General features: G+C 36.7%; 1 protein-coding gene across 2 annotated transcripts in view; it reads left to right on the forward strand.

Annotated features, from left to right (window-relative positions):
* Positions 1 to 9,562: 9,562 nt before the first annotated feature.
* The window catches only part of LOC118276693 (sex peptide receptor), a 320,099-nt gene continuing 305,148 nt past the window's right edge, over positions 9,563 to 24,513 (forward strand). For both annotated transcript variants that reach the window (XM_050699791.1, XM_035595133.2), the window contains exon 1: positions 9,563 to 9,927. The gene's annotated coding sequence lies outside the window, so the exon portion shown is untranslated. The remainder of the gene's footprint in view (positions 9,928 to 24,513) is intronic.

A 24,513-nucleotide genomic window follows, 5' to 3' on the forward strand; every position in this document is an offset into this window, starting at 1 on the left:
GGGTGGTTTTTAGTCAGTAAGAGTCTGACACTCTCTCTCGGGTAAGGTGGAGAAGTCATTGAGAGATTTTCCCCCCTTAAAAAGCAGATGTAATTGATACTAACTTATGAATATACTTATGTCAAACTCATAAATACATTTACTATTTCTCATCAGTTTGTCCAATTGTCGATCAATACAGTTAGTTCCCAAAAAAAACTAACAAAAAATGAGGAAATCCCAAGGCGACACCTTCGTCCATCAATAAACGTCTTGGATATGGAATGGTGAAGGAGGAATGTGTTGCTTAACAATAAGCATAATGTAAAATTCTGAAATTCTAAAATCGTTAACACTGCGTGTCCTGCAATGAAGTTAAAAAAGAACCTTGACCATTTAAACAGAAACAAACAAACATACGTCCAAAAACAAAAGATCTAAATTCCAAGAAAGGACATCTGGGCTATTTATATTTGTCGCACCGCCGCCCAACCCTGGAATGTCGCCGGCCAAACTAAAACTCCACTAAATCATTGTCCAGGAGTATGGCACGAAATGTTAACGCGTATTTCGTATGAATTTATTTCGCCACTTTGTTGCCCTATCTAGAAAAACTTGGCTATAAATCATTGGCATTTGTTCTACTAATAAAATACGTATCGATCATTCCGGAATGGGATAGATATTGGGAAATATGTATTTGTTTTGTTATGGATACTGTGTTGTCGGATATAAATTATTGTATCGTTGGTTTATGGTTGAAAGCAGAGGCGGATTTAACCTCTAGAGCGCTCTATGCAAGCACCTCATAGGCGCCCCTAATTGTTTTTGGCACCGCCGTCACTATATGGACACACGCATCTCGCAGCGCCTTTTTATGGTACAAGTCGGTAAACGACGGCAGACGGATCACCTGATGGTAAGCATCATCGCCGCCGCCCATGGACACCCGAAATATCAGAGGCGTTACAAGTGTGTAGCCGGCCTTTTTGGGGGTCAGGAATGTAAGGGTTGTTGGGAATCGGGAATTGGGATGGGGGTTTTGGGCTTCCGGTAACCTCATTCACACAGCGAAACACGACGCAAGTGTCGGTTTTCTGTGAGGCCAGTCGAGCATCACTCCAGTCGAGCCGGTATATTCATGGTGAAGCATGGCCACACTTGTTACCTGTATCTTGGCGCCCCATGCACTTGCCTAGTTTGTCTTTATGATAATACGACTCTGTGTTGAAAGTGTAGGTTGTTGCTAAACATGAGAAGTTTGGATTCGATGTTCAAATCCCACAGGTATTTGATAGTATGCTACGTCTTGTAAAAGTGTTTCTACTAATTTGTACTCGTGATTCTGATAACATTACTCACACAACGAAACAAAGTAAGCGTTGTTTCACGTCAGTTTTCTGTGAGACCGTGGTATCACTCCGGTCGAGTCGATTCTTTTTTTTAATCCTTGCCCCACATTCGGATTTTCTCCTGTGTCGTGGGTGCGTTTACAAACATACAATTTCACATGCACATGACACCCAGTCCCGAAACAACAATTTGTGGATCATACAAAGAGTTGCTCCGTGCAGGAATCGAACCCTCTACCTGTTACACGGCAGCCAGTTGCCCAGCTTCCGCGCCAACCGTGCAGTCAAAATTCTGCAGTGCCTAAGCATGGCTCTCCCACATTTATACAAAAACCATCATCACTTACCATCAGGCGAGATAGCGGCCAAATTTCGGTCCATTTAACATAAAAAAAATAACAAAATGGTAGAATACCAACTAACATTGCTCAGAATCATTCTTCAGAAAACTAAAATAAAAAAAAACATGTACTTACTGCATGTTTAGAAATTAAATGTATTTATTTTCCTTACCATCCGCAGTACATATATTAGTTTAATAATTAACATAAATATGCTGTACTTCACTTTAAATAATGATAATATTGTAGCAAGTAAACCTTGAACTCTAGATTACAATATTGCTATGTAGCTATTATGCAGTAGACGGTCAGGTCCGCAATATATTCTGATAAAACTATATAAGGTATGAGATAACAAACACGAGTCATGAATCACGAGACGCCTTACTTAAAAGGAACTTGATAATTACATTTGTTTTGTTTATAAAGTCGTTTTATAATTGAAGTTAGTTGTTTATGTAGGTTAATGCTTAGGATAAACTATTCTAGTATTTTCCATTCACATGTTGGGAATTCCTCTTAATGTAACTCTTTCTTATTATATTTTTTTATGGAACACGCCGGTAATCGAGCAGACGTATCATCTGATGGAAAGCTATCTCCGCCGCCCATAGACACTTGAAACATTAGAGGCGTTACAAGTGCGCCATTTGGGGTTTAGGAATTTAAGGGTTGTTGGGGAATCGGGGATTGGGAAGATTGGGAAGGAGGGAATCGGGCCTCCGGTAACCTCACTTACACAACGCAAGCGTTGTTTCATGTCGGTTTTCGGTATAGCCGTGGTATCAGTCCGGTCGAGCCGGCCCATTCGTGCCGAAGCATGGGTCTCCCACACTTGATAATTACATTTGTTATGTTTATAAAGTCGTATTATAATTGAAGTTAGTTGTTTATGTAAGTTAATGCTTAGGATAAACTATATATTTTCCATTCACATGTTGGGAATCCCTCTTAATGCACTCCTTCTTATTATCTAAAAGAACTATTACGCCTTTTAATCATACTATAATTTATTTTATAAATGTAAAAGTTAGTTTGTGTTGAAGTTATCTGTCAATAACGCTGAAACTATTGAACGGATTTTGATGAAATATCGTATACAAACAGGGTATGAGCTGACTTGGGTGATAAGGTACTTTTTATTCTACGGGATTGCGAGCAAAGCTGCTGGCAGAAACTAGTTTATTATAATTACATCAATAACTTTATCATTGCCATTTTTGTACAGGAATTTACACTAGATGACTGACTGACAGACTTTTTATGTATTTCGTTTTACGTGAAAAACGCCTGGCTGACTCCTCTGCACGCATCGGCCTACGGATGAACTTGGACAGAACCAAGGTCATCTTCAATGAACATATTCTACCGGAACCGATTGCGATTCACGGAGCCGTCCTCGAAGTTGTTCAGAAATATGTCTACCTCGGGCAAACGTTGCAGTTGGGTACAAACAACTTTGAGGATGAGGTGAATAGGAGAATTCAGTTGGGTTGGCCAGCTTTCGGAAAACTCCGTTGAGTCTTCTCATCGTCAATCCCACAGTGCCTAAAGACGAAAGTCTTTAATCAGTGCGTCCTACCCGTAATGACATACGGTGCCGAAACGTGGACACTTACGGCTAGACTGGTCCACAAACTCAAAGTCGCTAAGCGGGCTATGGAAAGGGCTATGCTCGGTGTCTCTCTCCGGAATCGCATTCGAAACGAAGTGATTCGGCAGAGAACCAAGGTGATCGACATAGCCCACCGGATCAGCAAGCTGAAGTGGCAGTGGGCCGGCCATATTAGCCACAGGACCGACAACCGTTGGGGTAAGCGAGTCCTGGAGTGGAGACCGCGTCTCGGTAAACGTAGTGTAGGACGCCCCCATGCGAGGTGGAGTGACGATCTGCGCAGGATGGCTGGCAGGAGCTGGATGCGAGTCGCTAGTGATAGAGCAAAGTGGCGAACAATTGGGGAGGCCTATGTCCAGCAGTGGACTGCTATAGGCTGATGATGATGATGATGATGAAAAACGCCTTATAATCCTCTACAAAATAAATAAAATAACGGTACCTATTATTTTAGTGTTCAAAGGTGATGTAGGTTTACAAACTGAAATATCCAGATTTTTCATTCGACTCTCTTTCTTAGCTTTCATGCCAAGTTTCAGTTTTCTGCGACCAGTAATTTCAGCAGTACGGCAATGGAGAATGTTCACTCCTTTAATTTAAACGGTTGACCGATATTTAGCTTAAACTCTTTGTTTGTTTAGGTTAAATTTAGTAATTGGCATTCAACCCACTTCCTGACGTCCAATCGATCTGATATTTGGTACACACTCTTAATCTTGATGACCATACAATATAAGCTTATATATACTATAGTTTATAATATGTATATAAGCCCAAACCGGGCCATCGGATCCAAGACCTCTTGACCGGCAGACACACTTGCGACCTCTCGACCAAAGAGTAGGTACTTAATAATTCAGCAATGTTAAAAGTAACTCTCCGTAGTCCGTAGTCACTCCAAACATCATTAGGCTTTCAACAAATTTGCTCATAGTCTGACGACTGATTGTAAATGAATAGACTAGATTAAGTGTGGGAGAGCCATGCTTCGGCACGAATGGGCCGGCTCGACCGGAATGATACCACGGCCTCACCGAAAATCGACGTGAAACAACGCTTGCGTTGTGTTTCGTCGTTACCATCTGGTGATACGTCTGTTCGTTTACCATAAAAAAAATAGAGAAGAAAAAAAATGTTAAATATTTTTTTTTTTACTTTTCAACTTTAATGATTACGCCCGCTGTTTGAAAGTGAGACAGACAGAGGCGTAGGTCTATAGCCTACACAGTTGTATTTTCTACACCCCCCTTACTTAAAAGGTCAAAAGTATATAATTTCAAATTACACCATTGTTTAACAGACTTTTTAAAAGTAAATAACCTCTTATTCCACGAAGGTGTAGGCAGAGTTATAGAGGTCGGTATGTGGGTGTTGTACACCCACTTTTGACTAGTTATTTAATCCCCTTGGAAAAGGGGGTGAGTTTAATATTGGATTAAATTAGTTACTTAGTATTTCTTATTTTTCTTTTTTTTTAATATCGTCACGCCTTTTTATCCTCAAAGGGGTAACAATGCTTGCGTTGTGTTTCGTAGAGTGAGTGAAGTTACTGGAGGCCCAATTACCCTTCCCAATTTTTCCAATTCCTAATTCCCAACAACCCTTAAATTCCTAACTTGTGTTTCTTTCCTTTGGTGTTTCGGGTGTCTATGGGCGGCGGCGATTGCTTACCATTAGGTGATCTGTCTGCTAGTTTAGAAATTAAAATTCACTATCCATATTAATTCTATTAGTCTGCACATCTACATTTAAGTACTCTAAACATCAAATCCACCATCTATGGCTTAGCAGCCTGATTACCACTACTAGAACACCAGTTTGATCCGGAGCTGCGGATTATCTTGCGGGTTTACTGGGGCTCTTCAAAAAACAGGAGTAGGAATAAGGTGGTTTGTAGTCAGTAAGAGTCTGACACTCCCTTTTGCCTTGTCCGAGGCGGGAGAAGTCAATGGATCATTTTCCCCACTCAAAAAAAAAAAAACGCCCACCAGTTTCGGCTACACGGTTAACGTGGTGGTTGGGCAATCGACTACCGCGCAACGGGTAGCGGGTTCGATTCCCGCACGGAGAAACTCTATGTGTCATCCATAAATTGCTATCGGGTCTGATTATCATGAGTTCGTGAATTTGTATATATTTGTAAACGCACCCACGACACAGGAGAAAATCTTAATGTGGGGTAAAAATTGTTAGTCAATAAAAATCATGTCTAGAATTTCTAATACCGAAACTAGTACTGGGAACTGTAAATATGTTTGTAGTTACACAAAAACTTCAATATTATTTACTCTAGAATATTTTGGTAATAACATTACGTAGGTAGGTTCCGAGAATCCATAAAATCTGACACTAACAAGCTTTTAATCGATTAAGACTAATAAATAAATTTTAGTTGCTAACTCACTTTACTTTATCACACTATAATATTATAAATGTGAAAGTTTGTGTGTTTGGATGTTTGTCCGTTAATCAAGGTGAAACTAGTGATAGAATAAGTACCTACTTTTCAGGCTTGAAGCCGCTGCCAGAACCTAGTTGATTTTATATTAGAATGTTATAGAGATATTTTTGTCTGCTGGTACGTTTGTATCCGGAGTTGCGGACTACCTAGTGGGCCCCGGCTCGAAGAGCATGGGTAGACACGGGGTGGCGTTTAGTCTGTAAGAGTAATACGGAATAGAAAAAAAATAAACAAAAAAATAAAAATAAGTTAAGCTTTGGATTTTATGTGATTAGCTACATACCTATACCTTTGCATGCACGTTCCTACTACTGCTTCGAGTCTAGAGAATCAAAACGGAAAGCCCTTGCATATTAGTAACGTTTTCGGTCGGTTAAAAATTGTTAATTTTTAACGTCACAAGTTCCTTTATACATATTACGAAGATACTAAGGAGACAGGAAATTGAAATACTCATAGGTTTCTAAATTCCTTTGACCACATTAGCGAAGCCAGGAGCTAAAGTACAATAAGAGACCCTTTAGAAAAAATAACAACCATGGTTTATATAGAGTCTACCATGAAGGGACCCCTTTCAGGAATGGTACGTATGGGTTATATGGATCAGTCAAAGGTACATCATGTCCTCAAAATCTATACTAATAGTATAAATTGGAAAGTGTGTGAGTCTGTTTATTTGTTCATCTTTCACGGTAGAACGAAGCGATGAATTGATGCGGTTTTTAAGAGGAAGGAATGGAGAGTAAGAAAGAGAGTAGAAGGTATGTAAGAATCACAGCCATTGGCGTTGGCTCCGGCTAAAAAGCGGGAGTAGGAACGGAGTGGTTTTTAGTCAGTAAGAGTCTGACACTCCCTCTAGCCTCGGCAAAGGCGGGAGAATTGGAGGATTTTCCGCCGTAAAAAAGATATTGGCGTTCCACAGTCTTTGCCTATACCCATGAGAAACAAGCGTAAGGTTGTATATGTGTATGAATGAAGAGTGACATAGTATTAGGCTACTTTTTGTTTCTGTCAAACAATCTGATTCCCAAAATGGGAGGTGGAGTATGGTAAAAAATTGGTAGGCGAACTATTTATTTATTTATATATGCTTCATTGTACACATTTATATGAGTACCCTTGGTTACAAAAAGAAGTAGTGTGCAGTCTTATTAAACAATATAGATTTCTTCCAGACCACCTATGCATGGATGTGTGATTAACAAAAAAATCTTACGTATTTTTATTTCATTAAAACATAACACTATGACGCGTAAAACCGCAGGAATAGCTAGTACTACACAACCCTAAAGAGGTAAAGGCGTCATGTTAGGTCCCGATTACAAAAGAGATCCCAAATAAATACAGCCTTATTTACTTAGGTAAGTGTAAATAACTTAGTAATTCAAGAATTTGTCCGCTACGCCAATATAAATTATACTGGTAGTGTAGTTAGTTGGTTATGTACCTATGTATATGTATAATCTATGTACGTACTGTACAGGTTTAATAAGTGTTTGCTTTCGTAATTCACTTAAAATATTCGTAATCTATCTATTAAAGTAAGAAAGAAAACTTATTTATTTAACAGTAGACATGCACACAGGTACAAGGATTATAACAAGAAAAATACACACACAAATCTAAATTCATAAAGATAATAAGAAAAACAAATGTTTCCGTTACTGACTGACTGACTGACAGAACGCATAGCTGAAACTATTGGACCTAGAAAACCGAAACTTGCCGTGTGGAGTCTAGCATTAGGAGACGCTTTCTCAAAATTTCTAAGGAACCAGAAACGCGGAAATTACCTTTTTGTGCGTACGAAGTCGCGGGCAAAAGCTAGAGTAATTATGTAATAATACGTAGGTACCTGATATATTAATCGAGTGTATACGTTTCATTACGGAATAATCTGTCTAACTTTGTTTAATACCAGAAATAAGGGTATAGAGATAAACACTAAGTACCATGTAATAGGAAGTCTATGACTTGAGAGTCTAATGCCCGAATACTCAAGCGCTACTCAATTTTAAGACGCTCTCAAATGTAGTGGGTACTGTCACTATCAATTCTTTATAAAATTATATAAAAATAAGTCGGGTTTTCCTTCCTGACGCTATAACTCCAGAACGCACGAACCGATTTCCATGGTTTTGCATTTGTTAGAAAGATCTCGGGCTCTGTGAGGTTTATAGCAAAGAAATTTCAGGAAAAAGACATGGTGACGAAACGGAGTTCGTCAGGTTTGCTAGTTCTTTATAAAATGACAGAGATAGCACGATATTTAAGTACAACTTAATATTGAGTAGCGTTTGAGTATTCGGGTGTAAGATTGTTGCAATTAAACATATTTTAAGTAAGTTTCAATAATATTCACGCCCCATATTCGGCAGTTGTATCTAGCGAACACTCGATAACGAGTTAGTCAAACATTAAAGAAAATAAACATAATTGTAATGTGCTGCTGCTAATCCCTTCGGAGCGTAATTGACACACCTTTTATGATACAACAGTTAAATAATATGTTGTAATAATAAGAAGGCGTGGCACCCGAGTACCCATGAAACATTTTAAAACTCCGGCTCGACCGGAGTGATACCACGGCCTCACAGAAAACCGACGTGAAACAACGCTTGCGTTTCGTTATATGAGTTAGGTCACTGGAGGCCCAATTACCCCCTTTTCCAATCTTCCCAATCCCCAAGTCCCCAACAACCCTTAAATTCCTAACCCCCAAAAGGCCAATAACGCACTTGTAACGCTTCTGGTGTTTCGGGTATCCATGGGCGGCAGTGATTGCTTACCATCAGGTGATCCATCTGCTCGTTTACCGGCTTATATCATAAAAAAAAATGAACGTTCAAACCGAAAGAACTATCGAAGAATATTGGATAGTACTTAATTAGAGTGCTTTTCCACCAGAGATGTGCTATGCTACGTTGCTGTGGATGCGTTTGGCTTCCACCAATCATATTCATTGGTACACATAGCTTAGCATTTGTGGAAACGGATTCAGTTAAGCTGTTTTTTATATGGAAAGATGCGTGCTATGGATGGTGCTCCCTACTATCGATACATCACATACTTGAGCTACGGATCGTCCTCGCACAGCTACATCGCTTAGTATCATTGGAAACGGTCTCATAGTTTCACATCTTCGTAGCATAGCCACATAATATTTTCATTTCATTTCATTCATTTCTGGTAACCAGGCACACTCTTATAAAATTAATTAATCTTAGTAAACAGACAAACAACATCTGATATTCTTTTTTAAATCAAAACACCGATCTTTTACAAGAACATTGTATTAAGAATACGACACTGAGAAACTGAATACCGCACACGGGTAAATACCGAATACATAAAATATTTTATTCCGTACGTAGAAATATTAGCAGGAGAAAATATTACATTGTATGTTTATTTCACTGTACATTTAGATACTACAGAACAATTGGAACAGTTACAACAAAATATATTTCGCCATTATGTACCTACAACACAAACTACTTTCTATCCCTTCATCCCTATCTAGAATTACTTAGTACAAATCTTCAAAATTCCACGCGACAAAAGCCGCGAACGAAGCATAAGGGCGAAGTATTTCATAAAAAGCAGCACGTGTAAAGATTCGCACATCATACGACAGGGAATCTGTCGGCCGGCGAATGGATTACAGAACAAACACTATAATAAAAAGAGAAAGGAACTTGCAAGGACGTTTCAAGCATCAATTTTGTCCCGGTGTGCAATGAAATTTTTCCGACAAGACGACCGAGGGAAATCGCGGGGAGGGGAGGGGAATCAACAGTTTCAGTCAGACACACACCGTGAAGCCAGTCTTGTCCCGACGGTCGCCGCGGACGCACGTGTTCGAAGCGCGTACCACCTCGTGAATTACGACTCCCAGAAATTATGTAAAAAAATGTGCTGTTACAATTTCGCTGTGTGAAGATCACGTGTGTTGATTTCTCGTGTTTTCTTATAATTTAATTTTTTCTCTCGCCACAAAATTAATTGATTGGTTTAAATGTTTTAATTTTCGAATTTGCAGTTTGTCGAGTCTTTTGAGGGTTGATGTGCGTGTGTTACGTTTGACGTTCTGTTTTTGAAAATTCGCAGTTTATATATTTTTTTCTTGTTTGTGGTGCTGAAGGTGATTCGTTTTTTTTTTGGATTTGAAAATAGAAGGTGAGTCTTAATTTTATAGAGTAAGACTTTTATTTAAAAACAGACGCCCATTTTAAGATGTTATATTAATTCACGTAAGAGGTATATGGAAATTATTAAACGTTAGTTTTTCTTGTATCATATAAGCTCTTCATAAACCAATATACATATTATCAATCATCCTTCTATCACTTGACACGCGTGCAAAATGGTTTACAATATATTTGATAACAACTCGTGAACCGCCTAAGGATAAATACCCAAAATTAACACATAGGTAACTGTCACGTGCAAAATATTTTTTATCTGTGTTATTTTGAATGATAGAGGGAGATTGATGTCTATTAATTTTTGTTTAGTTCGAAATTCAAGTTTGATGGAATACGCCCTATTTTTTTTCTATGCTACGTTTAGTACGTTTGTAAGTGAATTTGGTATAAAATAGTGGACTAATTATGATGCAGTTTTGTAAACAAAATACAGGTTGGGTGTTTTATTAAATTGTAGATATATATTTGTTTTGGATAATATTGTAGGAATGTTAAATAGAAATTTATAGAGAAAATTTAAACGTAAAAATTTAAACGTCTGACTTAGATAAGTGTGTGTAAAAAATTAAGTGAGTTTAGGCTACTTTTTATAGGAGCTGTCAGTAAAGAAATACTTTTTTTTTAAAGTTGATATATTTCATCTCTGTAGACAGGTAGACTGACACAGACTGTAGACAGTACGCAGTACAAAAAATGAATTTAGTGTTTATAATAAATACTACTATTTATCACTTATTTTAACAATATTTTTTAATACACTCATTTTAAATTCGTTTGTTAGCAATATATTAATTTCATTTTTTGTTAAAAATGTCGTAATCGATATTTAAGACCTCTTAATACTTATTAGTACGCTGTGACACGCACGGGGAATATTGGGCGGCAAATATATTCAATTTGAATTTTGTTTTTAGGTGGTAAACAACTGATCAGTAAAATTATACCGTACAAGATAGTCTTATACTTTTACATTATAGGATTCATAAATCATACAAGATATAATAACTGGATTAAAACTTTTTTTAATGGCAACCGCCTTCAAAAGCTTAACTGCGAACCTCATTTTTTTAAGTCGTATAATATACCTTAAACTTTATTTTAAGTCTGAAAAACACTATATAGAAAACCGCATCAAAATCAGTTCAGACAAATGCGAGATAATCGTACACATACATACATACATACAGGTCAAATTGAGAACCTCTTCCATTGTTTTATTTACTAGGTGCATTTTGGAATTCTGCTGACATTTTCAGTGATTAAATGGCGTGATGTTATGCGTAGAGACAGATAGTAGTTCCTAATTACTACCTGGTTTATAGTGGAATTCGAGTCTATAGTTCCTATTGTACCCAGTTATTTGTCAAAGGGGTTCGTCTATGAACAGACAAAATGCCATTAAAACGACAGTCTATTGTAGGAATAGAATAGACAATGTGTAAGATTGACGCTGATTTCCGACAAATTACGTTAAAACTCATTTATTGTCAAGCCAATGTAATGATCTTTATATTCACACATTTTTCGTTGCTCCATAGTAGGATTGTCTGCTGTGTCGTGGTGGCGTTTACAAACATATAAGTTCACATATACACATGATACCCGGGTTTAGACGCAAAACAAACAAATTGTGGATCACACAAAGAGTTGTGATGCCATGCGGGAATCAAACCCGGATGTTCATAGGGCAATTTTTGATCGTCTAATGATGTCCCTCGTCTTAGGCGAGGCGAGAGGGAGTGTCAGACTCTTACTGACTAAAAATCACCCCGTTCCTACTCTTGCTTTTCGAGCCGGAGCTCCGGTAAACCCGCTAGGTAGTCCGCAGCTATGTTTATATCGCTAGACACGTTAATTTATAAATTACATCTTTCTCCCATCAATAAACAGCTAATTCCACAATTAACAGAGTTCACCACAAAAATAATTTCACGCTTCAACAAAACTATAATCGAATACTCAGCAGAATGATCGAGAACTCCGAAAAAGGAATCGAATAAACATTTTTATTCGGAGAAAAAAATGGAAGGTAATAAAAATGGAAAACGATCGTGTTATTCGAGTAAAAGATCGAATGAAATCGCTGAAATCCAGGGTGCGTCTTGTTGACAAACAGTGAGCCGCTGAATTTGGGTCGAAGTCGCGAGAAAAAAATATTAAAATTACCTTTTTTTTTTTTCTCCTATCCCGTTACAAAAGATATGTTTTTGTGATACTGTCTGTTTGTAGGGCTTCGCTTTTCCAGTTTTATTTTTGGTTTTAACATAGAATATGTTCGTAAATTCACGTTTTATCTTCAAGGTAAGTAGAAATCACAGAGCTACTAATATTCTATGAATACTTTTAAAATTAGGTACAGATAACAATAATGGTTTTATATACCTTTTTCTTTGACGGGGCAAAACCATCCAAAGAGTTCTCCCGCCTTGAGTGCGGTGAAAGGGAGTGTCAGACTCTTACTGACTAAAAACCATCCCGTTCCTTCTCCTGCTTTGAGCTGGAGCCCCGGTAACTTGTTACGTTGTTCGCAGCTCTGGATGATTTTATACATTAAGAAAGTTATTACTAAAGTTATCATTTATTATGTATATTAAGTTTATGACTTGAAACTAGTAGAGCTATTCTCCATTAATATACGTGAGTAAACCGTGATTTTTAAGTTAACTAAGTACTATTGCTGTTTACATAATAAAATTGTTTTTAGTTAATCAACTAGATAAATAACAAAGTTATATTTCATCCGAGTTGAAAACAATATTCTGTTTAATATAAGTAAACTTTATGTAAAACAGCTTAGGAGATTTACAGTTTTAGTGATGTAAGGTCAAGGGTAACATAGCTGTGGTATTTAGAAATACCTTATAGTACCCTTCATACCTTACCCTTTGGTTCATTCCGGCCAATCAGAGCGCCGAACGCGCTTTCGTTTCGTTTTCGTTCAACGTAAAGCAAACTTGTACTAAGGATACAGCACTTTTAGTACAAGTTTGCTTTTGCTTTCGGCGCTCTGATTGGCCGACTCGAATAAGCCAACCAATCAAAGCACTGAACGCACTTTCATTTCGTTTTCGTTCAACGTTATGCAAACTCGTACTAAGGATACAGGGCCGAACGCGTTCTCGTTTTGATCATGTTAAACGTAAAACAAACTCGTATTAAATACTCTGATCGCATTTTCGAGGTTATTATATACAATTATCTTATTAATATAATACTAGCTTCTGCCAGTAGCTTCGCCCACGTACCGATAAAAAGTGTCCTATCACCTAAGTCAGCTCATATCCTGTCTGTATACCAAATTTTATCAAAATCCGTTCAATAAAAAGTACGCGTCTAATGTTTTAAATTAATCTACCAGACGGCTCTTAAAATGAAAACGAAACTGCTTACCCAATTTTAACAATATACAACGAAGCCATATTTTTTCGACAACATCTAAAAATAAGATCGTCTCACAAAAACTCATTTTCCACCCCTTTTTTTAAATCTGAAAGTAAAAACAAACTTGTTTAATGAGGTTCTACACCCCTTCTTGAAAAGTTTACAAAATAATGGCTAGATATCAAGTACCTACCGCGTTTATATTTAAGCAAGTTTAGCAGTTAATAAAGTGAAAATATGGTGTAAAATTGCCTGTTTGTTTGGTCGTAAATATGATTGTTAAGCTTGCGGTTTTAGGTTTTAATCACGGTACGAGAAAAGGTTTGCGTATTTCGCGAATAATAGCTTGACCTTCTTTGTCATGGATTTAATAATATAAGTGGTGGAAAGTGGTTATTTCTTTTAAAATATTTCAGTATGCACTGTGAGAAAAATATCACTCTAATATTATAAGTCAAAGTCAAAATTATTTATTTCAAATAGACCAGGAAAGGACTTTTGAACGTCATAACAATATTAATAATGCCTGTCTGTCAGTCAGTCCTCTAGTGAAGCTTTGATCGTTCCAAAATGTAGATTCCTATGGAGAAGAACGAGCAAGAAACTCCGAACAAGTACCTTGCCGGCCTTTTGGGGTTGGAAAATTAAGGGTTGATACGGAATCGGGGATTGGGAAGGAAGGTAATTGGGCCTCCGGTAACCTCACTCATACAACGCAAGCGTTGTTTCACGACGGTTTTCTGTAAAGTCGTGGTATCACTCCAGTCAAGCCAACTCATTCGTTCCGAAGCATGACTCTCACACACTTACATAAAAATAAGACTAGGTAGTCAATGAGGTCATTGCGGCTAGTATTATTATTATAATAACTAAATCTAGATAGTATTAACCGAAGTCTTATTACAGAACACAGATTACTTATTACAGGTTATTTAATTATCTAACGTAAACCCTAAGGCTGTACACGATCAGACTCAAGAAATATTACGATTACTAACTAAAGTATAAATAAAAGTAATTATATATTTTGTTGAGATAGGATCTGTTAGTAAATGTTTATTACTAGCTTCAGCCATTGGCTTCGTTCGCGTTCCTAAAAGATAAAAAGCCTATAGGAACCAAGATAAATATTATTGCCTAGGTGTTATTCAAGATCATAACCTACCCCTGTTCCAAATTTCATCCTGATCCTTTTAGATGTTTTGATGTATTGAGTAGCAAATATACACACAAATATACAAAGGAGGATACACATTTTGGTCCCAACTTCCAATAGCTATGTGTGTTACATCATTGGATAGGTAATTTTGAGCTGAATAAAAGTTACTATGGCGCCAAGTTCCAAATCTTAGTTCGTTCAGAGTAATTCTTCATTAAACATGGTATGGTTATCACAATAACAGCATTTACCAAAAAAAGTTTAGTTAGGAAAGTTGTTTGTAATTAAGAGTACAATCACGTGTTTAAATATCGGTCACTAATCACCAGTCACCCTATAATTATAAAGGATAAGGTTGGAAGAAAAAAATCGAAGATTCATTGAGAAAGTCAAGGGATAGTACTCGAGGAAAGCCGACACGGACCCTTAGTCTATTTACATTTATAGGTAGAGATACGCCAAGACGTTAACCAGAAACTTTGTCTCCCTTCTACCGAAAATTACGTGGACGAGGAAGTATTAAATTCATCACAGTTGAAGTTTAAAACGAGATGGAGTGCAGACAGTTAATATTTTTAAAGAAAATATTCTGTGAGAAGTTGTTTAAATTAAATCGAGGGTGATGCTGAAATGGAATTGTGTATTTGGACCATTAACTATATCGTTATTGTCATTGAGAAAGACTAACAGAGTCGCATAACCCGTACAAAACTGTATAACTCATTAGACGTCCCCAGACGCCTTACTGACATGTGTCAATACAATCCTTAATACTAGTTTCTGCCAGCAGTTCCTTTCGCGTTATTGTGGGATAAAAAGTATCCTATCACCCAAGTCAGCTCATACCCTGTCTGTAAACCAAATTCCATCAAAATCCGTTCAGTAGTTTCAGCGAAAATATTAATTCCAAAAAAAAAAACATTTATAATATTAGTGTGAAGTGTGATTTACATTAGTAAACAAAACACACACCATTTAAAAATACATTAAGATATTTATCAAAAATAAGATTGAAATCCAAATATTTCAGAAAACAATTTGTACATAAAATGTTTAACAAATTTCAATTACAAAGCCAACAAAATATCATCGTAATATTGTAAGTAAACTCCATTATAATCTATTTACTTTTTCTTTATCTTAAGCTGAGTAAAATATATACAAGTTTCGTATAATGCGTAGTGGGCCAGTTTATGCCGATCTTATGCTAAAAGTTTGCCAAGTTTCAGATTTCTGGGTCAACGGGCCTCGATATACCATTAGGGCTCTTATTGGACGCGACCACAGACTAAGAAAAAATGTTCAGATGATATAAAGTCGACTTGCTTAAGGAATTTTTAAAAGAGTTTTCTGGAAGATATATTTTTTAGTAGTTCTGTTTTTTGAAATTTTATTTAACCGTCTTTTATTTAAAAGAGTTTTTTGGAAGATATTTTTTAGTAGTTCGTTTTTTGAATTTTTATTTATTCTTCTTTTATTTTAAATGAGTTGTTTTGGCAGCTTATTTTTTAGTAGTTCGATTTTTGAATTTTGATTTATCTGTCTTTTATTAAATTTTAAATGATTTGTTTGGATGCTTTTTTTTAGTCGTTCGTTTTTTGAATTTTATTTATCCGTCTTATTTTAAATGAGTTTTGTGGAAGCTTATTTTTTTAGTAGTTCGAATGTTAAGTTTTTATTTATTTTTCTTTTATTTTAAATGAGTTGTTTGGATGTTTATTTTTTTTAGTAGGTCGATTTTTTATTTTTGCGTTAAATTTGTCTTTAGTTTTCTACAGAAAACTTTGTGGCTTGTTATAAAGTTTCACTACTTACTCTAAAGACCACGTTTTGTGTTTGCCACGAATTTGGGTGTTCGGAGACTAAATGGTACATCCCGTATTCTCAAAACGTCACAGAAATATATATTTCTGTATATTATTGATAGGTATTAAAAATATTTGATAATGCCTTGCTATACCTCACTAAAATATATATTATAGCAAGGTGCTAGTAGCTAGACTAACTTCTATTGTGTAGTAGTAGGTCCTTTTAAAAATATAAACTCAACAAACAGTCAGATAGGTCCCACCTGGACATGGAATAATATTTTGTTAATCCTAGAATAGAACCACGTTAAAAGTGACACGTTGCATAGCAGTCGGTGGTCCAGTTACAGCGCTAACTATATATCACACCTTTTTGACTGCACGGTTGGTGCGGTGGCTGGGCAACTGGCTGCCGCGCAACGGGTAGCGGGTTCGATTCCCGCACGGAGCAACTCTTTGTGTGATCCACAAATTGTTGTTTCGGGACTGGGTGTCATGTGTATGTGAACTTGTATGTTTGTAAACGCACCCACGACACAGGAGAAAATCCTAGTGTGGGGCAACGTTTTTAAAAAATATATTTTATTTACTGATGCGATAAATATAAGAACATGTATAACAAATTATTAAGACTGACTGCCAAAAAAAATCTGTTGAAGGTAAATCCTCCGCTAGTGCCGGTCACTTTGGCCCCCGATGGCGTTTAATGTGTTAAGTAAATGGAAGACATTTTTACTTCTGATATACAGTGAAGGAAAACATTGTGAGGAAACCTGGGCTTATAATTTCTAATTACTAGTTTGAAATCGTCAACCTATTTTGAGCAAGCGTAGTGATTAATGCTGAATCCTTCTCCATGTGAAAGACGTCTTTGATCAGCAGTGACCACTTATAGTCTGATAAGTTGATAACAATGAACACATTTTTCACTTAAATAATTTTATTACTGACATTAATTACTCCAGGAACCGAATCTAAAAACCCTATGTTCAGTAATCGTATTTAAAATTAGTCGTTTAAACAAATCAGTTAATTATGACAACTCTATAGTAACTAGGGCTAAATTAAGAGTACCCTTAAGGTGAGCGTCCACAAACACGCATTGTACGCATCGCACGCAACGGATTTTTGTTTGTCTTGTAGAGAAACTAATACAACAGCGTCAACTATTCCGCTTCGTACGGACCACTCATCGACAATGCCTACATGCAACGCGTACCGATTTCGTACATGCTGCCGTTTGATGCGATCCGTCCGATACGTACGATGCGGGCCTGTGGACGTTTATCTTTAACCGATAGTAAGCATGCATGAAAAGACTGATGACTGTTGATGAAGCAAAAGAGGTGTGTAATATTCGTAGTAATTTGCGTTCCATGGCTTCTACCTGCCTATGGGAGACAGGTGTGAGGTTATGTATGTATAGTAACTATATACAGTTAAAATTAACAAGTTAACATTCTTAGTATTTCCGTTACAGTTATAATAAGTATGTGACAAAAATATTTGACTTGCCTTTGACGCCGTAACGATAATTAAACCAAGGTCAACCTTAACTCGATGGTAACGATTTAACAAGATTCGGAATCACGGAGGAGACTTCCGTTATTTCTTTTATGTTAGGTAAATTCATTTTCATGCCTCGTTTTGTGTTTGATATTGTAAAAAAAATTAATGTGAATATTAATTTTTTGTCATATTGTAAGTGAACACAGGTTGGAGATTGCAGTTCAGGCTCATCAGTGAGCAGCTGGTGCTTGTTTTCAGTCAAATGTGTAGTCTCTTTGTACTGTCCAAATTAATCAGATCGATTTTTGGGGCTCTGGCTCGAAAAGCAGGAGTAGGAACAGGGTGGTTTTAGTCAGTAAGTGTCTAATACTCGCTCTCGCCTCGCCCAAGGCGGGAGAAGTCTTCAAGATGATTTTCCCCTCTCAAAAAAGACTTTAAATTATAACCTTCTGCCATCGGGTTCGCTAGCGTTTCTGTAGGATAAAAAGTAGCCTATGCTATGTGTAATAATAATTTCCTCCCGATCCCTTTAGCCGTTTTGACAAACAAACAATAAAAATCACAAATTCATAAACTTTCACATTACAATGATATTAATAAAATTCTGCCACACGACTTTATACCTTATCAACTATGGCTTAAACGTTTATTCGCAATAACGATTTTGTTCAATTAATTTACTATTTATGAAATGTGGAGTGCCCTACATCAATTCAATACACTATTCAATTTGAATAAATAAAAAAATGGCGGAATATTTACCTATTTGTGAACGAATATCGCTCTGTATTTCAATATCCCACTATTGCATTTACATTGTACAAGGAATATATTTCGCCGAATAGTTGGAATATTAATCAATTGAATTAATATCTACGTATATTGATTAGTGATATTGTATTACTCGGTCTGTTTGTACATTCATGTGTTTAATTTAATATATAACGGAACGCTCCCAAATGCCGCAAATAGGAGACGGTAAACTATCTACGTAAAAAAGACTGTTTTTTACATAGAGAATTGTTATTTTATGAAATAATAATTGTAATCAACCGATAAAGGCTGATGTTAGATGAATAGCATGGAAACAAAAACAAAAAAAGTATGTAGCGTCTTTTTATGAGCGTTCCTTTACATAACATATATGACTGTATCTAATGTAATATTATGGCTTTTATTATGCATAGATATATGCATATATATCAGTTACCGCTGTATACCTATTTGTTATTTGTCTAGTGATTTGCTAACTACGTATCATCAGCATTATCATCGCTACCATCAGTCAATTGTCCCACTGCTGAGGGTGTTTCTTACATGGAAAAGGATTGAGCATTAATCACCGCGCTTGCTTAAGGCCGATTTCAAACTTATATTTAGAAGTTAAGAGTCCAGATTTCTTTACTACGTTTTCCTTCTCCGAACGTCACCGTAAATACATTATATACGGAACACCGTGCCTATACATAGTTATAAACGTAGGTACATAATAGTAATAGTTGTTGATAAAGTGAAAGAGGTGTAGGAGATTTGTAGCATTTGGCGTTCCAATATTTCTGCCTACCACAATGGGAGACAGGCGTGAGGTTGTGTATGTATAATATTTATGTAGTAGTAACTAAATACATTTTATTTCCTATCTAAAACTAATTACTTAGTCCCAACAAAACATTCCGAGACAAATCTTATCCCTTTTAATCTCAGCCTAGCTTATATAATGAAGAACTTAATTTGAACTCTATATACCATACCATAGAAGTCAAGTTAATTACTATAAAATTTAATTACACGATGCTGTACTAAGAAAAACAATTTTCCCTTCCTAGAACAGTTGCCTTGTTATGAGACTAATACAAAATTAATTGGTATACACATAGTTCCTTCTGCTTCAGTGATAGTACCTGATGTAAGCTTATCTTCGTTTTCTTAGCGATGTCATATTGGCATATTGTCATGGTAATAACAAGCTTCACGTAAAGGATTATAAGTAGGGATGTGTGGAGTATTGGGGAAATTCTAAATTGGTATATACATATTTTAGTTATGAGATTTGTATGCTACAAAAACTATGTTGTCATTTTAATGTTGTTTTTCGGTTTCATTTATGTATCTTTATTGATACCACATAAAGATTTTCTTATGTGTCGTGGATTTACAAATATACAGTTTCACATGCACATGACACCCAGACCCGAAACAACAATTTTTGGATCACACAAAGAGTTTCTCCGTGCGGGAATCAAACCCGCTACACGTCGAGTGGCAGCCGGTTGCATTGCCACCGAGCCAACCGTGCAGTATTTATTGCATGTAATGCATTGACTATATTTTTTTTGACTAACTTTTTTAACAAACAATATAAAAATATCAATTAATACCTACCAACTAAATTACCAAAGCCGAGAATAACTTTCTTAAGCCGAACACTAGTTTCGGCTTTCAACATTTCAAATACACATGCGTCCCATCCCTAGTCTCACTCTAAACTTCTCAAACGCGAGTGTTCAGTGAAACTGTGTCACTAGGAACAACCCTTAATGTGCGGAGTGCGATTATAAAAGGTAGAGGAGGACTTTAATTATAAGACGGGGAAGATTTAGTGCTATGTCTTTTGACAGGTTGACTGTTTGGCAAAGTGCTGTTTTGTGTTGAAAATTCGGGTAAAGCGTTAGTGGCTAGGAGGACCGACGATATCCTCCAAGTCGTGGGGAGCCAGTGGAAGCAGGTGGCGGCTTGTGGCCTTAGTTGAGTGGTCGCAAGTGCGACTGTCGAGTGTCGAGTAATTCAATTGTGATACGGGTTAGACAGAGTTGAGAATTCTGGTAAAGCGTTAGTGCTTAGGTAGTCGTCCTACGTGGAGGACTAAGATGAAGGCCTTTATCAACAATGGACGTCTTCCATTTGATAATGAATAAGGAATAATGACGATTATTACCGGCAACGCACCTGTGACTCCTCTGGTGTTGCAAGTGTCCATGGGCGGCGCTTATAGCTTACCATCAGGTGATCCGTCCATAGGTTTCACTTATTCCAGTAAAAAAGTAATTAAGTCTCTTGAACATTGTAATTATGTAATTATCTAGAATTTGGAATCGAAATCAATGTCATCTCTTGTTTAAAATGAGACTCATACATGTCACAACTGGCTAGAAATGGGTAGTCGATACTACCAAACGTTATGAGTTGTATACTATTCAGACCGTAATATATTGATATATTAAGAATTTTATTTAAGATTCAAACCCCCGTATCCCATACTTTGCAGTTGCATTTTAATCTACCATACCATTACACGGCCCAACCCCATTGAAATGATATTCATCTACAAAACAGATAGCCTAATAAGAAAAATTCTTTTGTCCGTCGTTCTGTGCGGATGTTCTGTGCATCGAAAAAGTAATATCTCACTGCCAGAGCCGGATGATTAAATTTTCCGGAATTCTTTGTATTTATTGTTCTTTTATACAAATCTAATGGAAGATATTTTGGTACGAAACATCAAATTTATCAAAGGAGTTTAAGCTAGAAATATTTTTTTTGATAAATAGGGCAATGAGCAGCTGAATCAACTGATTGTAAGTGATTAATAAGTATTGCTAACGGATTTTTTTAAAAGGCTGGAAAATCATCCAATTACTTCTCCTGTCTTGGGTGAGGCGAGAGGAAGTGTCAAACTCTTACTGACTGAAAACCACCCCGTTCCTAATCCTGATTTTCAAGCCGGAGCCCCGGTAAACCCGCTAGGTACTTCACAGCTCCGGATTGCCAATGGATTACTCACAACACCCAAGTGTTAAATTGTCGGCCTTTTCTATACATATTTCACATCGAAACACCACTCAAAAAGAATAAACAAAACATAACACTTTTGCACTCAAAAAACTTCAAACACGAACGAATCGAATCTCACTTTCCTGTTACACACGGAACAACATTTACAATTCTATTTATAATCATGATGACCCATAAACCTATATATACATCAAGCTTAATTGACACATAGGAGGTCAGCACGAGCCTCCCACTTGGTCGACTATTTGCCCATAAAAGTGGCTATAAAGTGCATGCAATGTGTCCATGCGTTCTCTTGCGTCAGCCGTAAGGTTGGTTCAGACTTGCGTGGCTGGGTGCGGCAATGTATGTGGTTAATAAATGTTGTATTTGTTGCTTGTTAATCAAGTTGTTGTGTGTATTTAAGTTAGTTTGTAGTTTTCCGAGTTATATGTATTTTCTAAGATTATTTAGACACAAATGACTAACAGTGAAAGAACACATCATGAGGATACTTGGGCTTATAATTTCTGATTATAAGTTTGAAATCGCCAACCCGCATTGAGCAAGTGATATTTATTAATACTGAAACCTTTTCTGTGCGAGAAGAGGCCTTTGATTTGCAGTGGCAACTTATAGGCTGTTGATGTGAGGCACGATGTAGTAGGAGTGACAAATTCTCAATAGGGGTGACTGTTTTTTTGCTCACCAGGCAGAGCTAGAGTTAACTTCTCCTTTTTTCGTCCACTAGGGAATTAGCTAGTGTCATACCATTGGTCATTCAATGTTTGACAACAACTACTTTTCTTTTTTTAACACATTAGGATTTTCTCCTGTGTCGTGGGTGCGTTTAATTTTAATCTTTATCATCATCATCATCATAATATCAGCTACAAGATCTCCACTGCTGAATATAGGGTTCCTTCAATGACTTTCAGATAGGCTGAATTTTTTTTTTTTTTTTTAATAAAAACGTTGCCCCACACTAGGATTTTCTCCTGTGTCGTGGGTGCGTTTACAAACATACAAGTTCACATACACATGACACCCAGACCCGAAACAACAATTTGTGGATCACACAAAGAGTTGCTCCGTGCGGGAATCGAACCCGCTACCCGTTGCGCGGCAGCCAGTTGCCCAGCCACCGCACCAACCGTGCAGTCAATATCACTTGATAATGACAGAATAGGCAAAGAAGCGTAAACTGACAATTTCTCAAAATTTTGTATTTCTAATAAGTAGGATAATATCGTAAAACATTATTTTTAATTCACACCATTATGTCCTAGTCTTTATAAAACCTTTCGTGAGTTACGACTTCAACTGTAGTATAGGTTTTATTTTTCTTTATGTAACTAATATAAAAGTTGGACGTTTCGCGTTTCTTATTAATAATATATCCAACTTCTTATATGGAGGTGTAAACGCTTTATTAAAATACTTCTTGACGAACTATAAGTTGCTTTCTTATTAAATATCTAATACCCTAGTTGGTCGAGTGGGCGTAAAAATGGTTGTGCTTAGATGTGTATCAATATATTATTTGAAATAAATAATTTTGACTTTTAGGATGCTTTTCTACCAGAGATGTGTTATGTAGCTATGCTACGAAGATGTAATAGCTAAACTGTGAAACTATGTGACCGTTTCCACTAATACTAAGCTATGTAGTTGTGCGAGGAAGATGCGCAGCTCGAGTATGCGATGTATTGATAGTATAGAAGTCATCCATAGCACGCATCTATTAATAGTAGGAAAACCATCCTTAGCACGCAGTCCGTTTCCACCAGTGAATAATATAGCTTAGCTGAGTATGAACTACCAGTGAATATGATTGGTGGATGCCAAACGCATCTACAGCAATGTAGGATAGCACATCTCTGTTGGAAAAGAAACCTTAGGATCATAACGTAACCGTGTGTATTTTATTGCATATGTGCACCTCTGCCTACCCCTTCAGAGATTAAACCGCATGATGTTATGTGTGTATGTATGTTATGGATGTCTTTATTAGCTTTTGTGCGCGTATAGAAGAATAGAACGACTTTTTCCTGTTCCCGTCGCAATTTCGGTTAGCCCTTTACTAGTGCTTCCCTGCACTCCCCAGGGCATCCAGATTTTGGCCGGAATTTCGGCTTTCTATTACCAGTGGTTTTCACATTGACTTAACACTTTTTTGTGTGTAACTATTACAAGGCATACTAACTTATTTACTATGGAATGATCAGGCGTCGGTGACATTTTCGAATTAATACGACCTCCTTACCTTCAAGAAAAGAGCGTGTTCTTTCTTAGCAAAAGGCACACCTATGACTCACACACCTATGACTCCTCTAATCTCCATTTACCATCAAATGATACATCCGCTCGTCTGCCTCCCATTACATAAAACAAAAAATTTAATAATGGCTTACTCACATGAACTTATTAAGAAGAGCTCAAGTACAGCTCTTCGCAGTATCATCCCCATTCGCTCATTTTCCAGTTTTCTTTTCAAATCAAAGTTCAAAAAACGTAGTTACAAGATTAATTTCAACCAAAGCCAGTTTTGCAAGCCGTTAATTAAAATAAAATAACAAAAAAGTTTGTTTAAAAGATGGCCGCTTAACAACCTAAGAGAGATGTAATCTAACCTGTTATTATCGAAGAAAGAAAAACTAAAAGAAATTCTTTGAAAAATTAATTAAAAATGTTACGAGTTACGTGAACCAATCTTTCTTAGGGTTAAGTTAAGAGCAAGGCTTTATTGGTCCTTTGCGCAGCGTCGTTTACCATATATAATTTATAACGTGCATGCATGCAAATGGACAAACAAACTCTTCAGTTTTACATCACATCACATCAACAGCCTATAAGTGGCCACTGCTGACCAAAGACCTCTTCTCACACGAAGAAGATTTGAACATTAATCACCACGCTTGCTTATAGC

Source organism: Spodoptera frugiperda, chromosome 17, assembly GCF_023101765.2.
Source record: "Spodoptera frugiperda isolate SF20-4 chromosome 17, AGI-APGP_CSIRO_Sfru_2.0, whole genome shotgun sequence".
NCBI classification, from domain to species: Eukaryota; Metazoa; Arthropoda; class Insecta; order Lepidoptera; family Noctuidae; genus Spodoptera; species Spodoptera frugiperda.